Consider the following 27,407-nt stretch of genomic DNA (forward strand, 5'->3'; position numbering starts at 1 on the left):
GAGCTTGCCTGTGAGGATGTGCTGGGAGACAGTGTCAAAAGCCTTGCTGAAGTCCAGGGAGACAACATCCACAACATATTCTTTACATTTGGGTTGTTTTCTGATTTCCCATGTTTGCATGAGGATAGAGTCTAATAAGATAGAAATTTTATTAAACAATTAGTTAATATTACCTTTTATTAAACCCTCTTTTAAAAGTAGTAGTATTTAAGTTATCTAAACGCAGAGATCAAGGTTCTTGTCCGATTACATGAGAATTTCTGCTTAGAACATGCCATAACTTTATAAGCCCAGGAAAAAAAAAGTCATACCTTGGCTCTAATGATTGTGTATTTCTGGATATTCCATTTGTATTATAAATACAATTATTGTGAACATAGAGATTGTTACTGTTTTTCACTGTTGTAACAGTTCTAGCTTAATTCATCGCATTCTTTTCTTATTTGGAATTAATGGGTTCTCCCTTAATTTTTTTTCAGTTCTGTATCTTGGTATGTTATTCAGTATTCATTACTTCATGGTTTTAGGCTGTGCTTGCTATTAGCTCTGATTGTGGTTTTGCTTTAGGAAAAAAGCGATGGTAGGTAATTTCTAGTATAAAATGCATAAACAAGAAATTTCTATTTAAAGCAAACCGTAGAATTTGTTATTTAATATTTTTTACTTCTGATATTTTTGCTGTAAGAACAGTTATGTTTTTTACTTGTATATTTTTACATGCTTTATTAATAGAGTCAATCTAAGTTAAGAGTGCAGAGAACTTTCACTGAGAGAAGTGCAGTGATGAATACAGAGGGTTTGATTACTTGAGAATATTGTTTATAAATATGTGTCTATAATCTAAAAACAAACAAGTTGAAGTGGTTGTTTTTTTAAGTCACACGTGGAACAAAAATAAAAACATTGGCATCTATCCACGAAATACAAGCTGAGGGTTGTTCAAGTCACTATCTTTTAAGGTGTGAGTACTGTTAGGTTGGAAAAGCAGAGCAGAAGAATGTATGGTTTAGGAACTGAATGTCTTTTACTGCAGGGTGGCTAAAAGCCACTATCGTGTTTTTCCTGAGTAGGCGTATTTCTGTGCGTATGAGTTCATATATACTTGTGCATTCATACTATCTCATAAAATACTGAGTCACCACAGTCAATCATTGTTTTGGCAACATTTATAGGAACAATAGTGCTTTGTGAATAAATATGTACTGTTGAAAGCTGATGTGTTGGGAAAAAATCATATAAGAAAGCAAACAAGGTTGAAATGAATTTCTTAATGTTTATCCAGTGTGGTACAGAATTTGAGGCATGTTTGGTAAAGTAATATTCTTACTATAAGAGTCATTCTTTGTCACTGCTTCTGACATAATAAATCTCTTGTGTATTGCCTCTCTTTGGATTTACTCTTGAGGATATAAGAAAGGAAAGAACAAGATAAACATGGTGAAATGTTAGTTACCTCTTGCACTTATACTTAGATGACAAGCGATACAAATACTTTTATCTTCAGAAACATCAGTCTTCAAGTTTTTTTCTCATACTCTTTTCCTAACTCGGAGTGAGATTGTTTGATGTGCTTTTGAGCTAAGTTTAATATAGTACTAGGAAAGTCATAATTTAATTTTATAATTACTGTACTTTAAGTATGTGGGTACAAGACAAAGTGACAGATTTTTAAAGAGATATTTGGAATTCAGATAATAGGGGAAGGTAAAGGATATCTTTGCAATATAAAGCAGTATTGAAAAATAGGGGTGGACTTTTTAGAATTTTACCCAAATTTTGCAAACTGTTTGTGAGTACGTGTTTGAAAAACACATGAAAAAATAAATAATGGCATGTTTTCTTCCTATGTATACCTAAAGATTGATGGCTATTTTTCTCTCTTTTATAGGCAATAAATAAAAGTATACATCCGTCTTTAAATCTTTCTTCATATCAACATTTTGACTTCTTCTGCAGTTTATCATTTAGTCCTGCTTTGCTGCCTTATTGTATCATAAATTGCTGACAGTGACATCTAGTCGTGTGTATTTTGTAATTATAATTCTATTTTCAGTATTTGTTGGTACACATTTTCAGACCTTATTAACCTCCTCGGTTTGTCTCCACTGTTTTTTCCTGTTACTTGTCGGATGCTTTGCTCCTCTGTGGTTTAATATTTAACAGCTTACCTGAGATAGTAGGGTATGACAAGGCTGCTAAGCATCACACACGAGGTATCTTTGACATGGATGCTGCTGGGCTTTGGGATTAGCCTGCAGCTACTAATCTTAATTTCTAGAGACTGCATGGTGTCTTCTTTGCCAGCAGCCACTTTGCTTTCTTCTTTGCTAATCTCCAGCTTTCTTTGGGGTGTTTTTGCACACTTCCTCTCAACCTACACACGCTTGACACTTAAAATATATTTTGAGGAAGATTCTCTTGGTCAATTTTATGTAATTGACATTCAGAAGTTCAGGATCTGGGGTTTTTTGCCTGCAACTTGAGAACCGATAAACCTCTTCAAACTCTGGGGAATAATCATTTTGAGGAGTGGGAGCCTCCGAGGATACCTTGAAAATTTTAAGTTTTTTAAAACAACTTAGAAATTATTTATAAAAGTATGTTCAACTAACATCTGCTAATATTTTTGCAAACGCTATTAAGACTTGCCCCTTTTGCAACACCGTGCAAAGCTTCTTTGCCTGGCCTGGCACCCTAGGGGCTCCTGCTGCTTGCAGCAGTGAGATTGTCAGAATGTATCCTGGAAAAAATACGTACAATCCTTTAAGACAGTTAGAAGCCCACTCTTGACAAACCTTATGTGAGTAATCCTTACTATGTAAGTAATCCCAAGGCATCATCATTTAATATATTCTTCACTGTCATAATTTTCTACATCTGTTTCTACACAGTATTGTTTCTTGGTCACTTTTGATCAATTCATCTTGAACCTGCTTAAAAGTTGTTCAACAGTAATGATCAGCATTAAGGTACTAGTTTGCTGTTGATTACGTCAATAAAACTCACCTTTAGGGTTTGAAATGTTCAGATTGGTTAAATCTGGTAAGTTTGGAACTGTTTTGTAGGTCAAGAAGTTACGCATGTTGAGAGATCCATGCTTCTTTCAGAGAAGTTGTTCTTCTTCTGAATTCTCTCAGTCCTTTATATTCATATATACATTCATAATCCCTTATACCCTTTATATGATACATTTTAATTTGTTTTCATATTTGAGTGTGTTATTCTCATACAGACAAGAGAGATATAAATATCTTTTGTTAATTTGCCATCAAAATTTTAATTTATTTCATGTCAGAGTATGTTATTTTAATAACTGGATTATTGTGTTAATAATTTAGCCTGTGACTTCGCTACCTCGCTACCGTAATGACAAACTCAAATTTTCAGTGGAACCGTAACAAACCAAATTTAGCTTTCTATTGTGTTGGTCCTTTATAGAATTTATCAGTCTTCCTTCCAGGCAAGTCTTTTATGTTAGAAAACTTGAAAAGGATACTATTTCCTTTCATATAATTCACATATGATTGAAAAACCTTTGTAATTTAAATTTTACCACAAACATTATTTAGTACCAAATATATATATATTATTTTTACAGTCACATATATGTTAAAGTGTGTTCTTCTGAATACATATGAAGTAAGCATACTTTTTATTTTATTTCAGTCACTGTTTTTGTTGCACTTTGCCATTTGTCCTCATATGTGTTTTTTTCTGAATCTGAAATTTTCTGGAGTTTTTAGCTCTCATGATTATGAAAGTTTAATACCTATTGCAAATAGTAAGTGACGTGGGTGATCACAATAATGTAGCTTTCATAAATGAAGTTAATAAGAACACCTTAAGTTTCAGTAAGAACTATAAACAAACAAATTGCTGAATCATATCTAGTCTTTTTAAAGGGAAATGCAGTTTTATTATGGTAAAGTTTGTATATTATACTTTTGTTCTATGTTATGTTCATTATATTCTGTATATGGGAGGTGAACAAACTTGTGCCCACAAGATGCTTGCTTTTTCTCTTATGTAAAGTGCACCAATTTGCAGTCATTCTGAGGGTTTATGGACAGCATCTTTCAAAGCGTTTTCACCTCTGTTTAGCTTTACAACAGAAAAGTGAGTTTTTCAGAAAGCTAAAACCCACCAAAGTATCTTCACTGCTTTTCACTAGTAGTAGCTTTGACTTTTTTTTTTTCCTACCACTTTTTCCAGCTAATGACAATTCCTCTACATCTGCTTTACATCTCATATCCGGATAGCTCTGCGTATGCCTTGCCTTTTCCAATTACTCGTCCTTCCTTTTTTCCTTTCGCCTCTTCCCCTTCTCCCTCCGTGGTGCTTCTCTATTAGCTGTAGGAGTGTAAGGGATATGCAAGTAGTAATTTCTCAATTATTAAGCTTATGGCTAAACACCCTAACAAATTTGTATGTAAGCAGTTTTACAGGAAAATCATGATCAAAATCAGCTAATATCGTGTATACTGATGTGAGGAGTTGGTATCAGTAGTCAGTATGTGGAAGATGATGTAATTCATGCACTGTTATCCGTATCTACAGAGAAATTTGGCAAGTGAGTTAAAACTACAGTTAAGAACTTGATATTGCCAATTTCTAGTAGCGTTTTGTAGCTATGCCACGTTTAAATTACTCTTCGAATTCAAGGATTTACAGAAACTTTGTATTGGAGTAGCTGGATTTTCAGTATCTTAAAATGTTTATGTATTTAAATACAGGCGGATAACTTTTTTCTCTGTGCCCTATTCTCAGAATTGCTGGGAACTTAAATCTTCTGAAACTGCGTATGGCTGAGAGGAAGTTTGCATGAAGAAAAAGTAAATATTGTAAAGATACAACCAAGTGAAAACTAACTTATAATGGAAAGTGTTCAATAATCTAAAGTATGAATGGCAACATCTATTCCACTTTGGACTGGTGTATGCATATACTATTTATAAAGTAGCTGTCCTATTTATGTGCATATATATGTGTATGTATAGGTATGTGTGTGTGTATATATATATTTATATATGCACCCATACAGCATCAGTGGAGAGAGGGAGTGTGTCTTTTATTTATGAATGTTTAAAGTGAATATGTGGCATGAAATCTAGTCCACATGCATTAAGAAGTGGGATATTTAGAAGGTGTAAGAGTGAATAAATTAGTGGAAAAGGCCACTATCCTGCAGGGACCTGATGTGTTATTTCTGCATGCTGAAACAACCTTTCTAAGCATGTTAAATGATTTCCTTTTTTCAGTTTTGACACTAACTACAGTTGTATTCATTTCATGTAATCCCTGAATTTATTTTTCTGTACAGGAAACATATAAGGGAGCAGTTCTGTGTGCATTTTCTCTGGTATAATTGTCGGGGGTAGTGAGCTGCATGGCAGGAACAGGGACACCAGGGTTATAGAAGACAACGTGAACTGAAACCAGTGTGGTAGTGTGGAACTGTCTCTTAGAACTTAACTTGCTACCTGCGCAGGTGACATTCAGCTTGCACAGCTTTCTTGAACTGGCCAGTCTCACGTATGAGGGATCTTCTATAACAATCAATAGACGAATATTAGTTTAGGCCTTAACCTGATTAGGGCCTGTTTCTTATCAAATTTCTTTACTGAGCTGTCAATGAAGACAAGCAGGGTGTCTTCCCATATCTAACAATTCAAGGCCCTATCCTGTTCTATGAGAAACAAATCTATATATCGGCAAGAGAAACTCATTTGCTTCAGTGACATTGAAGGGACTATCATATAATGTTAATGAAGGGTCATTTAGGGAACAGCTGTAGATGGACGTAGCGTTGGATCTCTGCTGTCTTTGGCAAGGTCCTTTCGGTCTCTAATGTGCCCTTGAGTGACGCAGAAAAACTTGGTAGAAACAAGCTCTAAGAAAATAGTAATAGCTGTAAAAGTTAGTTCAGATAATCAGTATTCAATTTTAAATTAAAATTCAGTAGGTACTTGTACAGCATAAGATGTTTAGATTGTTTTTAGCCATAGCAACGTTAATGTAATCATTTTAGACTGTTTTTCCAAGCTGCCTATCATCTTTGAGTTCACAGCCACTACGGTAACTTTGAACATTGCAGTCATATTTTCTTAATATAAATACACAGTGTAAAGTGGCAGTGATCATACTTGTCTGTATTAGTTGATGGGAATACTTGTTTGATTGTGGTATTTAAAAGTGGACTCCATTAGAGTAGTCACCGTCTCTTTCAGTAAACTAAATCCTCTAAATACAGAGGATAAAACAACTTTGTGATTTGAGTCATGTAAGCACATTGTTCTAATGTAGGTGAGAAGAAGTTTGGTTTTACTTTAGAAATTTGTTTTTAGAAATTTAGAAATTGCTTAGATAGTGCACGGTTGCAAATTCTGGAGAAGAGATGAACTTCAGGTTACAAAAGAGCTTGCATTCATAGATGTGTTCCTAAGAAGTTTGCTTTCTTCCTCCCAGCCCCCAAGATTTTCTCTTCAGAACAGTCTTATGTTTGTTACTGTTTTCAATGTTCCTCTAGAAAACTTCAACCAGTAAAAAATATAAAGTGTTTTGAGGAGCACAAACCCTTTTCTTGCATCTCTTTGGATGACTTCTGGAATCCATTTTGTAGCTGTAGGTGTTATGGCTAATGTATAGACAATCTTAGCCTTTGCAATAACTTTTGGACATTATGCTTCTTTTACCCCTGTACTCTTAGGAAAAGAGGTTTTTTTTCTAATATGGCTCTCCACCTAATTGGAAAGAGTGGCAGAAGTTTCAGAAAAGTAGATATCAAAATAATTAGTTCAGGAAGGTAAACTAAAATGTATACTACCACGGAAGAAAAGGCAGTTAGTACCCAATTTACACTCCATTTCACAACAGCCTGCTGGGTCTGCTGGTAAATGTCCTTACTCTGCACTGGACTATTGTAGTGTGGTTGTATTTAAAGGACTAGCCTGGAGGAAACCTGGCTTTTTTTAACTCTGATACTATAAAACAGCTTGTTCTTTGGCACAGGCTGGAACAGTTTAAGATTATCGGAAAGAACAGAGAAAAGTCCTAATATTCAGTTCTTCTGCATGCCGTTTGTTAGCAGTTCTCCAACAGATCTGCAAAAACATTATTGAAAGCACTGAACCTGCAGAGATATATGTGGATGTCCAGTTTTACTGGCAGAATCTTTGTGATTGATAGCAATGTACAAAGGAAGAATAACCTAATTTGAGATCAACATTTTGGAATCAACTTACGGATCAGCTGCACATCTTTGAGGTAGAGAATAAATATTAAGCATTATGTTGCCATTTTAAAGTTATTTTTAGGTTTTTTAAAGTTCCTAGCTTATAACCCAAAATATGAAACTTCATATATTTTCTATCAGAGTTCAATCAGAATTTTCTATCATAAAATGTCTGTGCAGAGTATGTTATGCAACAGTATTATCTGAGCTGTTGAAACTTTAACTTTGAAGTTTGTTAATGTTTATAGTTTTTAATCTTCCTGCTTAAATGATGAATTAGAGAAATATTGTTGTTTACTTTCCACTGGAATGGAATTGAGATCATATTTATTGCTTTTGTGTGGTTTTTCTGTGTTCATGTTTATTTACATTGTTAGCATCTGTCACAATATTTTTTTTTCCTTTTTTTAAGGTTGTGTCTGGAGTTGTGGGTTGACTAACTGAGAAGAGTTTTAATCTCTTTAAACACGCTGGAAGGAGGCCTGCAGGTTTTTTAACACTTCTTAGCCTGAAAGCACTGCATAACGCTTTTAGGTTGCACAGCAACAGATTCCTAGCAACAATAATAGATTGAATTTCCAGTAGTGACCAGGCCGGATGTAGTAATAAAGCAAGACTGCAAACAGTTGTCATGGTTTTCTTTTCATAATAACTAGTCTGAGTTTAGGGAGTTTTGTTTCTCAAAGTGGCAAACCTCTTTGTAAAATGGAGGTACTTTTGAATAGCTCTGGTCCCAAAATACTAATAAAGCTGCTTGGAATGAGTGAAGCGTAGTAGTATGAAATATGACAGAAAACAAAGAAGCATTAAATGAATTATCAAGTAGGGAGGACGTATAATGCACACTCTATATGGTTGTTAAATCTCAACTTCTGTTATAAATAGATCTGTTCTGGAACTTCGTGAAAGTCCACAACTATACAGGTAGATACATGTAAAGGAAGGAATAGCATGAATCACACTTAATGAAGTTAAAAAGAGGCTTCCCCTAAGGAGGTTGTTTTGTAACTGCCTACTATATGGATTCTTAGGGTCTATCTTTGGAGCAAGTGGTATCAGCAGTGACTGGAAAGTGGTTGCTAGTCCAAGTAAGGCTTATATGAAATTATTATTTGCTCTTTTATCTTCTCTTGGTTCAGCTAGAAGATACTACGCAACTGTTCTAATTTTTTGGAGACACATTTGATACAAAAATCTTTATTAAAAAGATCATGTTTTCTAAGGTGCACAATAAAACAGCTTAATTCAAATCATTACAGTTCTAACATATTACTCAGAAACTTTTAGAAATGTGTTGTGAAGATGCTGCAATAAGAGGTAATGTATAAAACTATGGATCGCTACCAGACAAGCTTATGTCATTCCAGTACGTCAGTATTTCTTCTAAATATTTTAGGTATATATTTTCTGATATGTATGAAAGATAGAGATATATGGGCAAGCAGGTGATCTGAGATGAGATGAGAGATAGAAGTTCTCTCACCAAATAGTAAAATATGTACTTCTGGATGACTGTATTTAAGTTTAAATGTTTTGGCCTTGCTGACTGAGTTGAAAATTGAAAGACTGATTGCTGAGATCAGGTGTAAATCTATACTGATTTATTCCCTTATTCTGTTCCTGTGTCTGCTTTTGGGAATGATGGTTATGGTAAAGGCCAATAATTCTAACGGGAAGCCCAAGTTAATCATTTTGTAACCTGTTATTTTCCATTAAAAGGTCACCATTTCTTTTGGATAGCTGAAAGCTGTTCTAAGAGTATAAAACATATATCTTCAGTTACTGGTAAAAGTGGCTATTCTGGTAAATACATAGTGCAGAGTAAGAAAATTATGAAATGTAAACAACTTAATATTACTGACTTGATTTGGGATGTTTCACTGGATTCAGTAGTTTCAGTAAATTAAGATGTTGATCCATAGTATTTCTCCTTTATCACAGCAATTTGACAGATTGCATTCGGAAAAAAATAGTATTTAAGTGAACTTCTTATGTTAGACTGTGTAAATAGTACCCTCTGTCTTAAGCAGTTCATCTCAGAATGTTTTTCTTTGACATCGCTGACGCTGGAGTTCTCACTGCAAAGGATATTTAGTATGGTGACAGTGATATATTTTGGGATGTATTCAGTGAAACAAGATCTTTTTGTATGATTGTATTTGTAAATTATATTCACATATGGCATATATAAATCCCAAATTAAAAATATATATCTAAAACAGGTAGTTAGGTCCATCTGTCTTAGGTAAAACTACACAGTAGGTACTTAATTTCAGGTATGTGAGGTCTATTAATTTAAGTGGAAGTTAAGCACTAGTCTGAGCAACCTTCTAAATTCGTATCATTTGCTTAATTTAGAATATCGATTGCTGTAAACTCCAGGATTTTAAAAGTAAAAGCTGTGGACTGCAAACTTACTTTTTTTATTAGAGAGGTATTAGTACTATTGCTGCTACAGCTGGAGAGCTAGAAGACTGAAAAATTAAGAGCAATTTAGGATAAGTAATGTAGAAAGAGGTTAAAATCTGATAATTAAATTATAGCAAATAGGTAGAAAGCAGAAATTGGAAAAATAGGAAAATATCTTTAACGTATATATATATATTCAAGGACCATACCCTTTTGAAGACGATTTTTCTAAAAGTAGTTTTATTTATATAGTACAGTAGTGATATTTTCAAAGGCGCCTGAGGCATTTTAATACATCTTCCATTGTAAGAATCAATGCCTAGTATTAATTACGGCAAAAATGTATTCCAAAATCATGTAGATTGCTTCTAACATTTCTGTAAGGATGTCATTTACTTTGCAGGACTGTATTCATTATCACAGCACAACTCCCTCTTCCCCTTCTCCCCGATAGCTGAACTTCCATATATTGTATTTGTGCCTACCTATATTTGTAGACTGTGAGATGTCACATAGATAGTCCTTAATAGTTTTCCAATTGGACAAACTTGAATAAGTGGGTTTCCAGGTTAATGCTTCCACTGCTTGCAGACCTAATCTACTGTGCTAATGGCTGTATGAATTTTTTAAAAACTGTAGCACTCTCCCGTTCACAATCGAAGAACAGAACTTTGATTTATCAAAGTACTATGGCAAATATGATATCAATGAGTATGTTTCATTATTTCCTAAGTTTTCAGTGGAGTTCCAGAGGAAATTTTATCTGAAAGAATAATTGGCATTTCTTAAAACCTTACTTTTTATTTTGTTTTTATATAAGGTGGAGATTTAAGATAATGACTAAAAACTGAGAGATCAAAAAAACAACTATATGTGGAGTATTATAGCATGTAATGGCAGAAAAATGTGGGAACTGAATAAAAAAATGAAGATAAGCCAAAGAGAAGTTAAGAAGATAGAGCATATTTATTCCTGATTTTTTTTTTTTTTTGAGAGCGAGAACATTAAGAACATTAAGGCAGTTTAAGTGTTTAGAAATGTAGAAAAATAGCCTAACGGAAAGTTAAGGACTACAGTTTGAAGGATGATAGAAAATAAGAAGTACAGCAAAAATCTGTGTGATCTGCCTGCATATACGTCCATCTATCCAACTGAATTTCCATTCAGGTTAATGTGTTATGGTGTCACATGATGCGCCTGCTACTGATTTTTTTTAACTACTGCTGTTAATATGCAAATTTATTTCCAGAATTTTCTCCTTTATGTAAACGTTTCATTCCCTCATTGATTATACGAAAGAATGGTTGCACTGAAGTTGAAAACATTATATATGTTTTTGTTTAGTGTCTATATATTGAAAAGCTGTTGAAGTAGGATGAAAAAATCAGCCAGAAACACACTCTGAAAAAAAAATTTCATCTCTTTTCTGTTTAATTTTTCTAGTGATATCTTCCTTTTTTCATATACTTACCATGAGAAAAATAACAAATAGCAATAATGATGTTAGTTTATCTGGTATTAGTGAAAGGTTATGTCAAATTACAAGATGTTTAAAAATACACCTTTTTTTTTTTTTTTGTAAAGAAGGTTTTAGGTACTGAATGTTTACAAGTTAAAATCTGTATCGACATTAATGTAATTGTTGTGTGAATGAGTAGGACATGCAATTAATTTTCTGGGGCTCAGTTGCTGTCTATATGCTACTAGAGCATGTATGAATTTACCATATACAATATTTGCTGTGGGATCATGTATTGTATTTAGGGCACAGTTATCTGCTGAGTATAGTGAAGAACATAAATGAGCTGTTTTTCTGCTTAATTAAATACTTAAGGTCCAGTTTATTGCGTCTGCATCACATGAATGTGTAGCATATATTCACATATAGGTGCTGAATGCTATTTGTGAGTTGAAGCTTATTTGTGTATGCGAACATCTCTCTTCATTATGTGTCCGTGGAGGTTTTAAAGTTAAAATGGCTTTTCTAAGAAAGGAAGGTATAAGATGCTACAGTGCAGTATTTGTGTGATTCAGCCCTCCTTTTATTTAGGCAGGGCAAAATAGTGCAAAAATCATCTTTGCTGCTGACTGTTTTAAGAGATAGATGAAATTGTAAAGTTGGTAGATTCATGTCTGCTTGTTCAAAAATGACAAATAATGTTAGAAGAAAGGGGCAAAACAAAATGAGATCCCTTGTGCACCTGGAGCACGTCCAAAAAGGTGCAGAATTTTAAATATGTCATTGGACTTTTGTAGAACTAAAGAACTATTTGAAAGTTTATTCTGAAATTATTTTGTTTTTACTTTTTTTTAAGTACAAAAAAAGAAAACTGTGGGTGGATATCTCTTGACTCCAAGGATTAAGGAAATAGGAGATTTTAGAACATCTATTTTCTGTACTTTGGGTGATGTTCGGTCATTATTAGGTACACGTCTAGGATTACATTTTCTGATTAGAAAAGTAACTTGTATTTAATTGCAAGAATGCAAAAATGTGTATATGTGTGTGCTTGTGTGTGGTTTCCAACTGTCTGGGAAACAACCTGCTTAATATTTGTAGCCATGAGCCTCTTCATTGCTAAGAGATGACCACATCCTTTGAAGACTAATGGAGCCAAAAAGTTCTGTGGAATTATGTTATGCATTAAAAAAGTAACTTAAAGTAAAATGCGTATTGCTTGATGTATTTGTCATACTGAACTTAGAAGAGGAAGCAGTAGTTTTATATGTTACTTGGATGTTATCTGAAGAAGAAACAGTGACCTCTCAGGATTTAATTGTGTGTACATGATGTAAACAGCTAGAGGACGATCTGTTTATTGTTCATCATTGGCAAACCCATGTAATGATGTTTGTTAACGGTGTTAATAGTGTCAGCCCAAAATAACTGGATACCATCACTGGAAGAAACATTCATCTTGTTAGAAGCTTTAAATCTTCTGACATGTTCTGCCCATAGTAGCCGTCCTTTTCTCACTTCCGTACATCTGAGATCCTCATCCCACGAAGGCAGCTAAATTCCTTTGGGTCAGCGCAGTTTATAAAGTCTAGGGCAGAATACACGGAAGAAAAAAAGTTTGTTTTCCCTATTTTAATATTTTTTCAGTTTCTCTATTTTGTTTTGTTTGAGAGGAATAGAGTGTTATGGATGTGAGGTGAGAAGTTAACTACTAGCTTAAAATGCAGTGAGAGATGCTCAGCCTATGTGAGCTAACTTCTGCCACATTAAGAAGAGACTAACGTAAAATCAAAGGCAGGCTGGAAATTGCTTTATCCAGAGCTATCAAAAGAGTAGAAGAGTTACTGAGATACATAATGAAATCAATTAAGGAAACAAATTCATGATGGAATAAACTGTCCTAAAAGACTGGGGGTAGAGGTGTAAAGGAGGTCAAAGATACTAAGAGAAGATTGATATATACCCAAATGTCATGGGATGTCCTTTGGCTTTCCTTTAGGTTTTTGTAAATCACCTTCTAAGCTTTACTGGAACAGAATAGCAGTTTCAAAAATATCTTGAGAAACAGAGGAACCTATGCTCAGCTTTCAGAATGTGACTTAAAGGTAGATCATGAATACTATTTATTCAAATACTTAAATTCAGAACAGTGTTAAATATATATGTTTTACTGGAAGCCAACAAAACCTTAATTTAATTCTTGACCAAGTTTCTTCTGGGCACCGAAACCTGTGTGGTCCACTGTGCCATGGCTGTTTGGATAGGTTGACTTTCCCAGTGTGCACTGCAGTTACAGGGAGGAGTTGTAGCTTCTGTCACGTGAACAGTTCGTATTCTGGCCTTTGGCAGTATAAACACGCATAGTGTAAACAAGAACAGCTGCTATGAAGTAGTAATTGGCATCTAAATCCAACTGTTTCCTTGACTTTTTGTGGTGAAGAACGTATGTGCCTATATGTGCGTGCGTACTTGTGTTCTTTCTCCTGCTCTATCCTTCTTTCTCTTCTGCTCTCTTATCATTCAGAAACTTCTAGCAGTGATCCCAACTGAGCTAATACCTTGTCTATTGGCTTTTTTTTATTATTATTATTTCTGCTTGTTTCATTTTTCGTCCCCCTCAGTTTCTGTGTTTGAAGGGTATCACAGAATCATGGAATGGTTGAGGGTGGAAAGAACTTCTGGAGATCATCTAATCTAACCCCCCCCTCAAAGAGGGTTCCTCTAGAGCACATTACCCAGGATTGGGTCCAGATGGCTTTTGAATATCTCCAGGGAAGGAGACTCCACTACCTCTCTGGGCAACCTGTACCACTGCTTTGTCACCCTCACAGTCAACAAGTTTTCCCTCAGGTTCAGACGGAACTTGCTGTGTTTCAGTTTCTGCCCATTGCCTCTTGTCCTGTTGCTGGGCACCACGGACAAGAGTCTGGCCCCATCCTCTGGACACCCTCCCTTCAGATACTTGTAGACATTGATCAAATCCCCCTTCAGTCTTCTCTTCTCCAGGCTGAACAGGCCCAGCTCCCTCAGTCTTTCCTCCTATGAGAGCTCCTTCATCATCTTGGTAGCCCTCCGCTGGACTCCCTTCAGGAGCGCCATGTCTCTCTTATAATTGCACTGGGGAGCCCAGAGTTGGACACAGCACTCCAGGTGAGGCCTCCCCAGGGCTGTGGAGAGGGGGAGGATCACCTCTCTCCACCTGCTGGTAACACTCTGCCTCATGCAGCCCGGGATCCCATGGGCCGCCTTGGCCACCAGGGCACACTGCTGGCTCCTGCTTAACTTGTCGTCCAGCAGGACTCCCAGGTCCTTCTCTGCAGAGCTGCTTTCCAGCAGGCCAGCCCCCAGTCTGTGCTGCTGCATGGGGTTCTTCCTCCCTAGGTGCAGGACTCTGCCCTTCCCTTTTTTTGAACATGGAGGTCTGCCCATCTCTCCATCCTGTCCAGGTCCCTCGGAATGGCAGCCCAGCCCTGTGGGGTATCAGCCACTCCTCCCAGTTTTGTAAGCAAACCATCCCTTCATCCACGTCACTGAGGAGTAAGCTGAACAAGACTGGACCCAGGACTGACCCCTGGAGGACACTGCTAGCTACAGGCCTCCAACTAGACTCGGTGCCACTGATCACAACCCTATCAACTTGGGATTTCCGGAAGTTATTCTTCAGGGTGGGCATGTTTTACTTCTGTTACAAAGGTTTTCAATAGTGGAAAATTCTGACTTTCGGGTTGTCTTTGATACTTAAATATTCCTGTAATTCTGGCAACTGAGACTTTCTCAGGTTTCTTGAGGCTTCAGAGAAGAAAGTATTAAAGAATTCAGAAAGCAAATGGGAAAAGAACACAGTAGTAAATAGAAGGCTATACAAGTAGTGTCACTAAATGTTCCATGAAGTTTCACATTAGTACTTCATTGTATTAATTCATTAACTTTAAATTTTGCTATTTTTTTAAAAAGAATTTTTAACTTTTTTGAAGATGCTGACCATGATGACTTAGTGTTTGAGGAGAAATGTAACTCCAAGAGCAAAGTAATTGCTGCTGCCACCTATTTTTTTCCAGCCAGTTCTCAATCCACCTTCCTGTCCACTCATCCAGCCCACACTTCCTGAACTTGCCTATGATGATGTTATGGGAAACAATGTCAAAAGCCTTAATGATATATCAATCTCATTTTCACTTAAAAATAATTTTTTAAGCCTGTTGCTAGAATTTCAGGAGATCTTATTTATGTCCACTTCATTTTTAGAAATAACTCTTAAATGTAAATTTAGATTTTTATATAACACTGAAAAAGTTAAATCCCAATCCATTTTAGTAAATGCTACTGAAGCTAGAATCCATGTACAGAATGAAGGAACCTACCTTTCTGAAAGATTATGTGGTTTCTACAGAGCTCTTTTGTTTTTGAGAGATGATAGACTGAAAGACTAATACATTTCCGGTGTCCTAATAAACCTCCTTTTCCTCTTTTCCTTTACTTTCTTCTTACTTCTTCCTCCAACTCTCACCTTTTCCTCTTGTGATTTTTCCCCCGTAATGCTCTTACGGTCGGTGTGGGGAGAAGAACGTAAGAAGCAACAAAGCTATGAATTTATTGTAGCAGCACTTGGTCAAGAAGTGTAGAAAGCCATGATAACTGTTTCTTCTTTTTTGCTTTCTTAAAAATGGATGTAGTATTCAGCATACTATATCACTTTCCCAAATCACCAAGCCCAGCATACAGAAAAGAAAGAAAACAATGTTAAGCCATCAAGAAAGGGGAAGAAAAACCCTTTGAAATACAATATTGTAAGATCAGTTTCCTCTTTTAATTATTTTGGTATTAAAAAAATTGCAATACTAGAACAACAGAAATAAAAAACTTGCAGCCCAAGATTATGGAGATCTCTTTAGGAAAGAGGTCCTGTTAATCAAGCATAGTGCTTGACAGAATATAACTTTACTCTCACGGTGAGCCATGTTCGGGTAAGCTTTAGGCCTGGAAGATAATTAACTATATCTAGCCTACTGAATTAATCGAAATGTCTTGTACCTCTTGCTTTAGTTCTTGTAGCAAACCTACTCAAGATTTTTTTCAATATAAAAGATTTTTCATGTTTGGACTACAGTTAACCTAGCAATACAGCCATGCTATAATATGATGCTTAAAAAGGCAAGGAAGTAGACATAGCAACTGGAAAGACAGTGTGTCTTCCAGAATTTTATCCGACAGTCAGTTCAAATAAGAGACTACAGTGAGGTAGGGAATGGAGGACAACCCTGTAAGCAAGGCTTTTACAAATATTGAAGTTCCTAATTCCCTATTTTCACCCTACATGACTGCCAGAAAGAAACCTCACTTTGGGATCAAGAAAAGAAATCTCCTCAACAGATCCTCATAACAGATTTGATAACAATACAGAAAATGACATTAGATAAACGATAACATATGTATACGTATATAACAAGTAAAACAGATTTAGTGCTTCACTGTTCAGCAGTTCTCCTGACTGTAAGAACTTTCTGTGAACATATATAATTGCAGTTCCATATTGTGACATAACTATTTTAATACAAATAGTGATTTCAAGATCTCACATAGAAAATCAGAATTTCACATCTAATTAGTACAGACCCCCATTAGTCATTAAATCTATGATAAGCCAAAAAACCTCATTCAGCTCTTCAAATGTAGAGCAATATCTGGGCTTCCAGTTATGGATAAAATCATTAAATTCTACCAAGTGCCCAATAAAATTAACTCAAAATACAGATATCACGGGAAACCTTTGTACTTCTAAGAAGACCTAGGATAGACAAAAATTACCCAAGTTCTAAATACAGACTTTTCTAAAGTTCTTCGTGCTTCCAAATCAAATCCTGAGGGACTGCAATCCATACACTATATCAAGAGAATTCTTGAAAGAGAACTACCTAATGACAACTTTCTCATCCATCATTTTATTGAAAAATTTCCCATAACACCCTCATAGGCAAGCTCAGGAAGTGTGGGCTGGTTTAGCGGACAATGAGGTGGATTGAGAACTGGCTGAATGGCGGTTCAGCTTGGAGAGTTGTGATCAGTTGCACAGAGTCTAACGGAAGGCCAGTTGCTAGTGGTGTCCTCCAGGGGTCAATACTATGTCTAGTGTTGTTCAACTTTTTCGTCAGTGAGCTGGTTGGAGGGACAGAGTGCCTTCTCAGCAAATTTGCTGCTGATACAAAACTGGGAGGAGTGGTTGTTACCCAAGAGGGCTGGGCAGGCCCAGAGGGACTTGGACAGGCTGGAGACTTGGGCAGAGAGGAACCTCCTGAAGTTCAACAAAGGCAAGTGCAGATTCTATAATTTTTTTGCATATTATTAAGTATTTATTGCAAAATTTAAAAGTCAAGGCTCCTGTGCAGCATATGCCTTTTATTGAAATATAATCTGAACTTGTAATAAATAAAAAAAAAATTATTGTCTTTGAAACAGTCTTTTGAAAAACTAGTCAATGCATAACAGTTGGTCGTAATATTAATGAGAAACTGCTAGATACCTTTATGACTGGTGTGTGAGGAAACTGATGTGATCCTGCTGGTAAATGTTGACAGCAATATCAAGAGCTATCTAAGGACTTTTTTTAGAATAATTGAACTTATGGCGTGGTCCATCCCTTCTAAAAGGAGGTACAACAATGTTTTCTCTTTTGGAAACATAAAATGAAATCTCTGATAAACGTTGTAAATGGTTGTTTCACAGACGTAAACCCAAAGTTCTTAAGCACACAAAGCAACCTTTGTTTTGCAATTTAGGAAAACTGAAAATTGATTAAAAGTACTCTTTAAGTTATTATGTATTTACATACCTTAACACAAGTAACTGAAGTGAGGGTGTCATAAGCTGATTAGTTCAGTTACTCCAGCTATTTCAGTAGCTAAAGTTCAGTACTGTTGGTTCTCCTGTGAACACTGACCACTTAAAGTTCACCTCATCTTCTCCAGTCGGGAGAGTTGTTCAGCCAGCTCAGACACTATTACCTGTTCTGTTTCCATATTAGTTTTGAATGTAACTACCAAGCCAAAGTCAGGCCTTTGGTAACACAAAGTTATACGTGCTGCGAGAAACACTGTATGATCTACATACTCTTGTGCAATGTACAATTCTTACATATGTTCATGAATAGCAGTGATGCACCTTACAGTACTTTACGTCATTGAAATACAACAAATTTAAATGTGAAATCATTGGATGAAGCAATATTGTAATTAACTGAAATGCAACTAGCTAGTGCCCCCTTTTCCCTTTCTGTAGAAGACACAATTATTTTGAATGTGAAGCTAGCATTCACATAACAAACAAGAGACATTAAAATTGGTTTAGGTTCTTTGAATAATAAGTTGGCATGCCAGTGCTCTGTTAAAAGGTGGTGAATGTTGAAAATATCTGCTGTTATTATTTAAAAGTAGTATCAACACAGAAACTTGTATGAAATAACTGTAATGATGTTTGATGAAGTAAATTAGTGTCGTAGGTTCAAACATCTGTCAGTTCTTGTAAACAACCTTTGCTTCCTTAAATTACTTGGCTAAATTATTAAAAATATTAACGTCAGGATAGATTTGATCTTTTTTTTTTCCCAAGTAAGTTCAAATAATATTTCAGCTTTCTTTGTTATTGCCGTTTTTAATACCTCAGATGAAACTACTGTAGTGTTGAAAAAATATCCTGTACAAGGTAACAACACCCTGAATTACTCTGTTAATCACTTTTGGCTCCACATTACAGATTTTTCCTAAACTCGTCACTTTATTTCTTCTTCAGTATGTAAGTTACGTGTATCATGAATAAAGTCAGTTGTTTGTCTTTGAATTGGATAAACAAAATATCATTCCAATTGTAGCTCTTTGGTTATACAGTTTAGTGTCACAGACTTGAGAAATGCAAGCCAGAGTAGCAGTTTAGTGAGTAGGATGCTAATGTCCTAAGTTGCAGGCATCAGCTGCATGACTGAAAGATTTCTGATGTTGTAATCCTACATAGTGTACTGTTCACTTAGTTTAATTACAACGGAAGAGATAACCTTCAGAAGGAATAAGTTGCCCTAAGAATTATCTTCAGAGACTATTTAAATATTGAAATATGTGGAGAGGAGAAGAGAGAATGAAGTGGCCAGTCAATATTTGAAGGTAAGTTTTATGAGTACAACTGTGAGTATAATTTGGGGCAGGAGATATGGCAACAAAGGACATGGTAATGTTACTTGATATATTCTTTGCAGTGGTCTTTTAGTGGTAAGACCTGCCCTCAGGAATCCCAGGTTCCTGAGATGAGTTGGAAAGTCTGGAGCAATGAAGACTTACCTTCGGTGGAGGAGGATCAGGTTAGGGAGCACATAAAAAATACACAAGTCCATAGGATGCACCTGCAAGTGCTTAGTGAGCTGTCCAATATCACTGCAAAGCCACTCTCCATTGTCTTTGTAAGGTCATGGTGATGAGGGGAAGTTCTTGAGGACTAAAAGAGAGCTAATGTCACTCCTGTGACATTCAAGAGGGAGGATCTAGGGAGCTATAGGCTGGTTAGCCTAGTCTCAATCCCAGAGAAGATGATGTAGGAAATAATCCTGGAAACCATTTCCAAACTATGTGCATGACAAGAAGGTGGTTGTGAGTAATCAGAAATCATGCCTAACCAACCTGATAGCCTTCTACGAAGAGATGACTGGCTGGATGGATGAGGAGGATGTCATTTATTTTGACTTTTGCAAGGTTTTCAATGCTGTCTGCCATAACATCATCATAGAAAAGCTGAGGAAGTATGTGCAAGAAAAATGGTCAGTGAGGTGGACTGGAAACTAGCTGAACTGCTGGGCTCAGAGGGTTATGATCAGCCTCATAAAGTGCAGCTGGAGGCCAGTGACTCATAGTGTCCCCCAGGGGTCGATACTGGGTCCGATATTGTTTAATCTCTTCATTAATGACCTGGATGAGGGAACTGAGTGCACCCTTACTCAGCAAGTTTGCAGATGATACAAGGAGAAGACTAGGAGGAGTGGCTGCTACGCTAGATGGCTGTGCTACCATCAGAGGGACCTCGACAGGGTGGTACAGTGGGCCAACAGGAATCTTGTGAAGTTCAATAAAGGAAAATGCTGGTTCCTGCACTTGGGGAAGAATAACCGCATGTACCAGTACAGGCTGGGGGCTGACTGACTGGAAAATACTTTGGCAGACAAGGCCGTGCTCCTGATGGACACCAAGGTGACCATGACTCAGCAGGGTCTCCTTGCAGTAAAGGCAGCCAGCGATGTCCTGGGCTGCATTAGTCACATCATAGCTGGCAGGTGGAGGGAGGTGATCCTTCACCTCTGCTGAGCACTGGTGAGACCCATCTGAAGTGCTGGGTCCAGTACTGGGCTCCCCAGGACAAGAGAATCATAGACATCATGGAGCAAGTCCAGCAATGGGCAATAATGTAGGAACGGGAGCATCTGTCATAGGAGGAGAGGTTGAGAAAGCTGGGACTGCTTAGCCTGGGGAAGAAGAGGCTCAGGAGGGATCTTATCAGTGCTTAAAAATGTGTGATGGGGAAAAAGTAAAGAAGGTGGAGCCAGGCTATTCTCCGTGGCTGCCAGTGGCAGGACAAGAGGCAGTGGGCACAAACTGAAGCACATGGAGTTCCAACTAAACACAAAAAAACACTTTTTTTTTCTTTTTTTCTGTGAGGGTGGCTGAACACTGGAACAAGTTTCCTAGAGGGGTTGTGGGGTCTCCATCCTTGGAGATACTGAAAATCTGACTGGACATGGTCCCAGGCAACATGCTTCAGCTGATTCTGCCTTGAAGGAGGGAGGTTGGACCAGATCATCTCCAGAGGTTTGTCGTTCTGTGAATTGCTGTTTTGAAGAGAGAGAACATGGTCTTCCGTCTCCTGAAGAGGACTGAGAGTAAAATCTGCTTGTATTTGCTCCCATGATACATCTTTTCATTTTCTGTCATTATTCTGAATGATAGTTCCCTGAAGATACAGATATCTTAATAGTCTGGTGAAGAAACACTTCTTAATAGCAAGACTCTGGTATGCTTTCCAAAATTTATATTGACACTTTTGTCTTCATAGTGCAGAGCTCCTTGGCACCAGCAAAATCAGTGCTGAGTAACTCAGCACCGGGAAAGTTTGTTTCTTAAATCCATTCCAAATCAGAATATTCTTCAGCAGTATAACTTTGTATCAGCCTTTTACTATTTTCATTCTTGTCAGAATCTTAGCAGTGTGATGATGTTAAGTATTTTTACTAGTTTGTGGGTTTCCAATGTTTTGTTGTCTGATGTGACAGAAAACTCTTGTACGTTAATCTCTTTAGCATCTTTTTGGAAATACTTCTTTTGCTTGTAGCCGTAAATTCTTCCTTGGAACAACTTTGTGTGCTAACATTAGAGTCGTACCATTATGTATATTCTTGCAGTAAAATTTTGCTCAGCCCTCATGCTGCACTTCTGTAGAAGTCCATGTCAGAATTTCACATGAATTTCACTGTGCACTAAGTGCAGTTCGAATGCAGCAGCCTTTATTATTTCAGAAATAAGTCATTCTGACTGTTTTTGAAGTTACTTGTAGTGTATAAGAAAGGAGCTAAAGGGAAAACATTCTCCCTTCAAATATTGTCAGTACAGGTTTTTAAACGTGTAAGACTTTACTCTACAAAATATAATACGGCATAAGGTCAGATTAAATATTGTAATGCTGTGGTTTGAGCAGGCTGAGGGTCTCTTAGAAACGTACCAGACTTTTGTTCATGAACATTATACTATAGTCAAAGTTCGAGAACAAATACTATCTTTGGAGTTGCTGTGATTCAGTTAAAAATTGAGACTTCGTAGTTGACCCTTTCTATAGGAGCACTTTTGAGGCTTCTGAATGAGTAAAATATATACAGTAACTTGAAGCAAAAACCTGCTTATTTAACAGTAATTTATTCTTTGAGATATGTTGTCTCTGTCATTCTATAGCCTATCATTCTCCATTAAAGTCTTGAAATACTTGAATTTCAGTTGGTAAAAGAACTGAGGGACGGTTTCGTTCATTCCAAAAAATGGATGAGTTGTGTATGACGGCAGTTGTGGCAAACAAAATGCATGATTTACCCATCAGTAGTATGGGTATGAACAAACACTACATTTTGGAGGATAGATCTTTGAGAGGAAGGTGTAATGTAGCTCCTCCATTTTTACCACTTCTACACATCTTCAGACAGTCCTGGCTAATAGGTGAAAATATGTGGTAATACGATGTTAGTCTTTGGCTATTTTCAGTAGTCATATCTGGATGCTCTTTCCCCTGTAAGGGTTTTTCCAGGTAGGTTCCATAAAGAGTCTGATGTTGCAGCTTGCTCAGTATATTCTTCCTTTAGTGTGCTGGGGAAGATGAGAATTTCTAGTCAGTTTCATTGTATGTTGTTCCTGACTGTTGAATGATCAGTCTACACCTTTTGTTCACTTGCTTCCTGACAATCAGTTTGAACCCAGTGGTTTGGTTGCAGGTGTCCCTGGTGTCCGGGCCGTTGAACGTCACGTCCCATCACCACCCCTTGGGTGGAAAGCTGGAAAGTAAAAGCTGTTTAGAAGAAATCTTAGTATGGCATGAAGATACCTCCCCCACCCCGCCCCCGCCACAGTCAAACATTCAGTTAAGAGCAAAACGATGAATTCTCCTGAGAAATTGTTGAAGTAGCTAATAACATTTCAAATGTGAGAGGGGGAGGAATAGTGGAAGGAATCCATAGATATATATTGGAGGACCTTGCATCCCTGATTGAGATAAAAGTTACTTCATACTTCCAAACTACCGTTTCAGGCTGTCTGCAGACTGAAAGTGTCACCTCCTTGATTCATTTAGAGTTTTCCACATTTTAAAATTGCCTCTATAATGTTGAAAACTAAAATGTATTTTTATAAATGAAAATTACAGTTTTGGAGGACTTTTTCTAATGAATCTTAGATTCCTGCTTAAGAGACTGATCAAAACTTGCTAATCATGTAATGTGGACTGGCTGCATTTAATATAAAACACTAAGTCTATTTCATCTGCACCTTTAGGTGGATCTGTTCATACAACATGTGATGTGGAGGTATGTGTTTTAACTGCACATTTGGTGCATGCCGTTCTTTGTATGTGCTTATCACAGAAGTGTAATTACTATGTGTATAGTCTCATTAAAAATGACTACACCTTCTACCTATCTTGTTACATTTTATTAACCTTTTTTCCGATTAGTAGTTATCTATCTCATATACACTTATTGCTTAGCATAGTATTTATTTTTTTGGTACTGCGCATAGCAAGAGAGGTATTGGTAAACTTGACTGATGCAATGTTACATTTTATTCAGTGCAGTTTTAGCATTGGATAACTGAGTGATTCAACTATCACAGTTTCAGAAAGTCATCTCCTTCTTAGGTTCATTGTGAACACAACATGATATGATTTAGTTAGAATGCTTCTAAAGCTGCTTAACTACTTTCTTTCCAGTTTATTCAAGCTGCCTTACGATAGTTCACTGCTCACAGATTTAGAAGACCAAGCTAAAGAAACATAGCAATAAAAAGTGTCTGCAGTGGGTTGGGTTGCATGAATTTAATCGATTAAATGAATTTTAGTCAATTTAAAAACCTATAGAGCCAAGTTTGGTTAACTGTAGAGTCAAAGCTTTAGAAGAGCACAGTGGTTGTCTACCTGTAAGTAAATTGTGCACAACAATTCCTTTTTTTCTACTGATACTGTTCTGATAACATTCACTGAACTTTTCAACATACTTGAGGCTTTGTCACTGGTTGTCTTACTGAGTGATCTGTTGCTCAGCAGTGAGCTTATGCCTCTTGATTTGCTTGTAAAATGACTGCCTAAGTATCATAGATTGTATAATTGCTATTAGTGTATCCATCTGAAGTTATTTGGGTTTAAAAGATAAGCTGCATGGGAACTGATTTATCAGTCCTAAGCATTAACCAAGAATGTACTGGGATAGGAAGTAACCGTCCGGACTTAATTGTTTCAGTCGTCATTGATAGGTCTAGAAATCTGACAACTAGTCTATTTCATGTTCTGTGTACTGTCACTTTTTTTACTGTAGAATCTTAGTAGATGAGAAACTTCAATATATTTCCTGACATGTCTGTGAGGCAGAGAAATATGGTTGTCCCCGTTTCACAGATGGGAAGGTTGAAACTCAGGCAGGCTAAGTGACATACTCAAGGTTAAGAAAGAATGAATGTGGGAAAACAGAATACTTTGAATTTAAGTATCGCAGCGCTTAGGTGAGGGCCTTTACTGCATGGACCAGCATTCTTCTGAAAGTTAAGGTTTTGGTCTTTCTATTCCTAGGGAGAACTAGGGAATGATATGCTTACCTACTGGATATATTTGTAATTCCTTTTTCTTTTCCCCTTAACACAGTGAAGTTCATAAAATTAAGTAAAACATTAAATAATTTATGGAGATAAAAATTGGTCATTGATAGATGTATTTTGGGAGTCAGAATGGAGAGGAAGAAACTCCCTTCTGCTGTTATTTCAGAGTTCAGCCCTCTAATACGTGATACAGAAGAGAGGAACATACATTACAAGAATTACATTACAAGAATAATTACATTACAAGAAGTGATGAGAAAAGCAAGTGCATTAGCAATTACATTCTAAATGAATTGGTTAAAATAATCTAAATCTTTATAAGTAATTTAGGTATATGTTTTTAGCACATTATACAGTGTGTACCCCTTCTGCAGTAAAGAACCAGAACTTGTCCTAAAATTAAGTCATTGAGCACCAAAATACAGTTTCCATGGATTAGAACTTCCAGGTTAGCTGCAGCTCAGCCACATTCTTAGTCTGTTTAGGTCTTGGTAATTCATATGTTTATAAATTAATTACTATTAGTTAAATATTTGAAATTTGTCTTTGATCATGATTCTGACATACTGTAAAAAGAGCTAAATGGGTTCATAAAGTCCTTGTCTTCTGAGATGCTATTGGAGATGACCCATTAATATCTTCCTTAACTGTACTGTAAGAAATAAGTTTCACATGCTCTAACAGCCACTGTAGGAGGACAGACAATACAGTTATTTTTCTAGATGGCTAGACATCTTGATTTAACAGTTGTGATCTAGTTTGAGCAAAGTATCATTTAAATGCTTTTGAGTACATATGTAGGTATCAAAAAAGTGTAACAGTGATTTTTTAATTCGTCTTCAAGCATATTTCATTAGTATCAGGTATTTCATGTCTTTTTTAAAAGTGATTTCTGATGCTTTTACTACAGCCTCTTGCACACTGCTACAAGAAAATTATAGAAGCAATCCAAATTAAATAGGCATTTGTCATATGGCTTCAAGTTTTGTGTACGTATCATTCTATCCCTATCAGTAATTATGAGAAGGTTGGAACGGAATGAGATTTTCAATACTTGTCATACATCATGGATTTGAACTTACAAACTGCTAGGTATGAAGTATTTGGAACAGATGGTAGTGTTAGAACTAAGGGATTAGTGTAGAAGCCTGTTCTTGAGTGAAATCTTTCTCCATTAGCCTATTGTATCTATTTTCTGCACTCAGTGTCTGTAGTTTCAGGGAGTTTACAGACTTATTTTTGAGCTTTTACACCATAAATGGATTAGGGGGGGCTTGTCTGAATGACAGCTTTTATTTCTATATGCTATTTCTATAGTTGTATCACTGAGATACTATAGCAATAGTGACGATAGGCATTCTAGGTGAGAAATGTTAAGGTTTGTCTTAGTTTTTGTTTACTTTACTTGAAAACAGTTAGACTCCAGTCCTGATTATGTTTTTAGGCAGAATGGGAATACTATTGGATTATGCTGTACTATACTGTTCGTAATGAAGCTTTATCAGCAACACTGGCATTTAGGAATAAGTGTTTTTATTGTAAGGGTAAATTAGAATACACTTTGAAAAACTGCTGTGAACTTACGTGTTTAATACTCTACGTAGAAAGTATATAGAAAATATTTTTAAATTGTGTGGTTGCTATGTTACAATATATTAACTATGTACTTTTTTACATGATTATGAACAGGTAAGTAAGCTACAGTGGACGAATTAGTACCTTCCCTGGTTTTTATCCCTGATCATCTTTTAGCAGGCTGCTAAATGAAGTGCTAGTAAATGTAGGCATTTTCCATCAAGTATGAATCAGGGATACTTTTTTTTCCCTGTCTCTTTTCTGCCACCTAGTGGACAGATTCAATTTTATTTCTAGACTGGGTTCTTCTCCCATTTATTGGAAAAGACTTGTTTCATTTTTCTTATATGGAATGTTCTGCAGTTGTTTTCTAATCACTTCTATTTTCAGATCTGAAATGTAATGACACTCCTGCTCGCATTTTAAATCTCGTGTTAACTTTATTGGAGAGCTGATCAGTTTAGCTTCTGTTATTGACCTCATCTCTATCCTTTTGTTTCTGAATTTTTACTTTCTGATCAGCAAGAGAAAAAGTTACAATAACTATTTTTAAAATATACATGTCAAGATAGCAAAATCTAGTTCATTTAGTTTATAATAATCACCTTTAAAGTATTTAACCTCTTCTAATAAAACAAACGAAGCAGTAGTCTTTGAATAAGGCATGCAAATTTTGCAAGAATAAAATATATACATAATATAGGAATGAATTTCAATTTATGACTGAAAATATTCTGCATTCATAAAATCGTAGGATAAGAAAGGTAACTTATAATTTTCTTGTACCGTTCATCTCCCTTTCACCACTGTAGAGTTAAATATTTTAGTATGTCTTAATGTTCCACTTTAGTGAAGACTGAGTGTTCCAGCAGGAATTAACCCATTCTGTTTAAAATAGTATGTAATTTTAGAAGGTGAAAAAAACACATATCTGCTAATCATCTGGTTGTTAATTTTAGGTCTTCCTGGTGATTTTTCTTCTCTTTGGATACACCAAGATTTTAATTAACTTTCTCTGTTATGGAATTCAGCAGCTTAAGAACTCTTCATGTACTTTGGTATATAAAACAGCTCTGAATTTGATACTTAAATATGCATACCAGTGGAAGGACAGTTTACTGTAATCGCACTGTGATGATTCTAGATTGTGTGGCTGATAAGCTCACAGAAGAAAAGTGTAGAAGTAGTTAATGAATATTTTAGCAGATACATGTCAAATAGAAGACCTTTAGTCAGCATTCCCTGATTGCGGTAAAACACTTGGGTGGGTGCTGGAAGGGATCATTTTAAAGATGGATTTGAGGAACTTGGCTGGCTGTGTGGCTTTCTGTGCATTGTGTACCTACATCTGAAATAATATTTAAAT

The 27,407-nt window shown here is 36.2% G+C and overlaps 1 protein-coding gene across 4 annotated transcripts in view; it reads left to right on the forward strand.

Moving 5' to 3' along the window:
* Window positions 1-27,407, forward strand: part of RFX3 (regulatory factor X3) — a 128,038-nt gene that overhangs the window by 13,443 nt on the left and 87,188 nt on the right. Inside the window, exon 1 of one of the 4 annotated variants that reach the window (XM_068928965.1) lies at window positions 23,168-23,187. The exons of the other annotated variants lie outside the window; for them this stretch is intronic. The gene's annotated coding sequence lies outside the window, so the exon portion shown is untranslated. Of the gene's footprint in view, window positions 1-23,167; window positions 23,188-27,407 lie in introns of those variants that run through there. 4 annotated transcript variants of the gene reach the window in all.

The sequence above is a fragment of the Struthio camelus genome, chromosome Z, assembly GCF_040807025.1.
Source record: "Struthio camelus isolate bStrCam1 chromosome Z, bStrCam1.hap1, whole genome shotgun sequence".
Taxonomy (NCBI): Eukaryota; Metazoa; Chordata; class Aves; order Struthioniformes; family Struthionidae; genus Struthio; species Struthio camelus.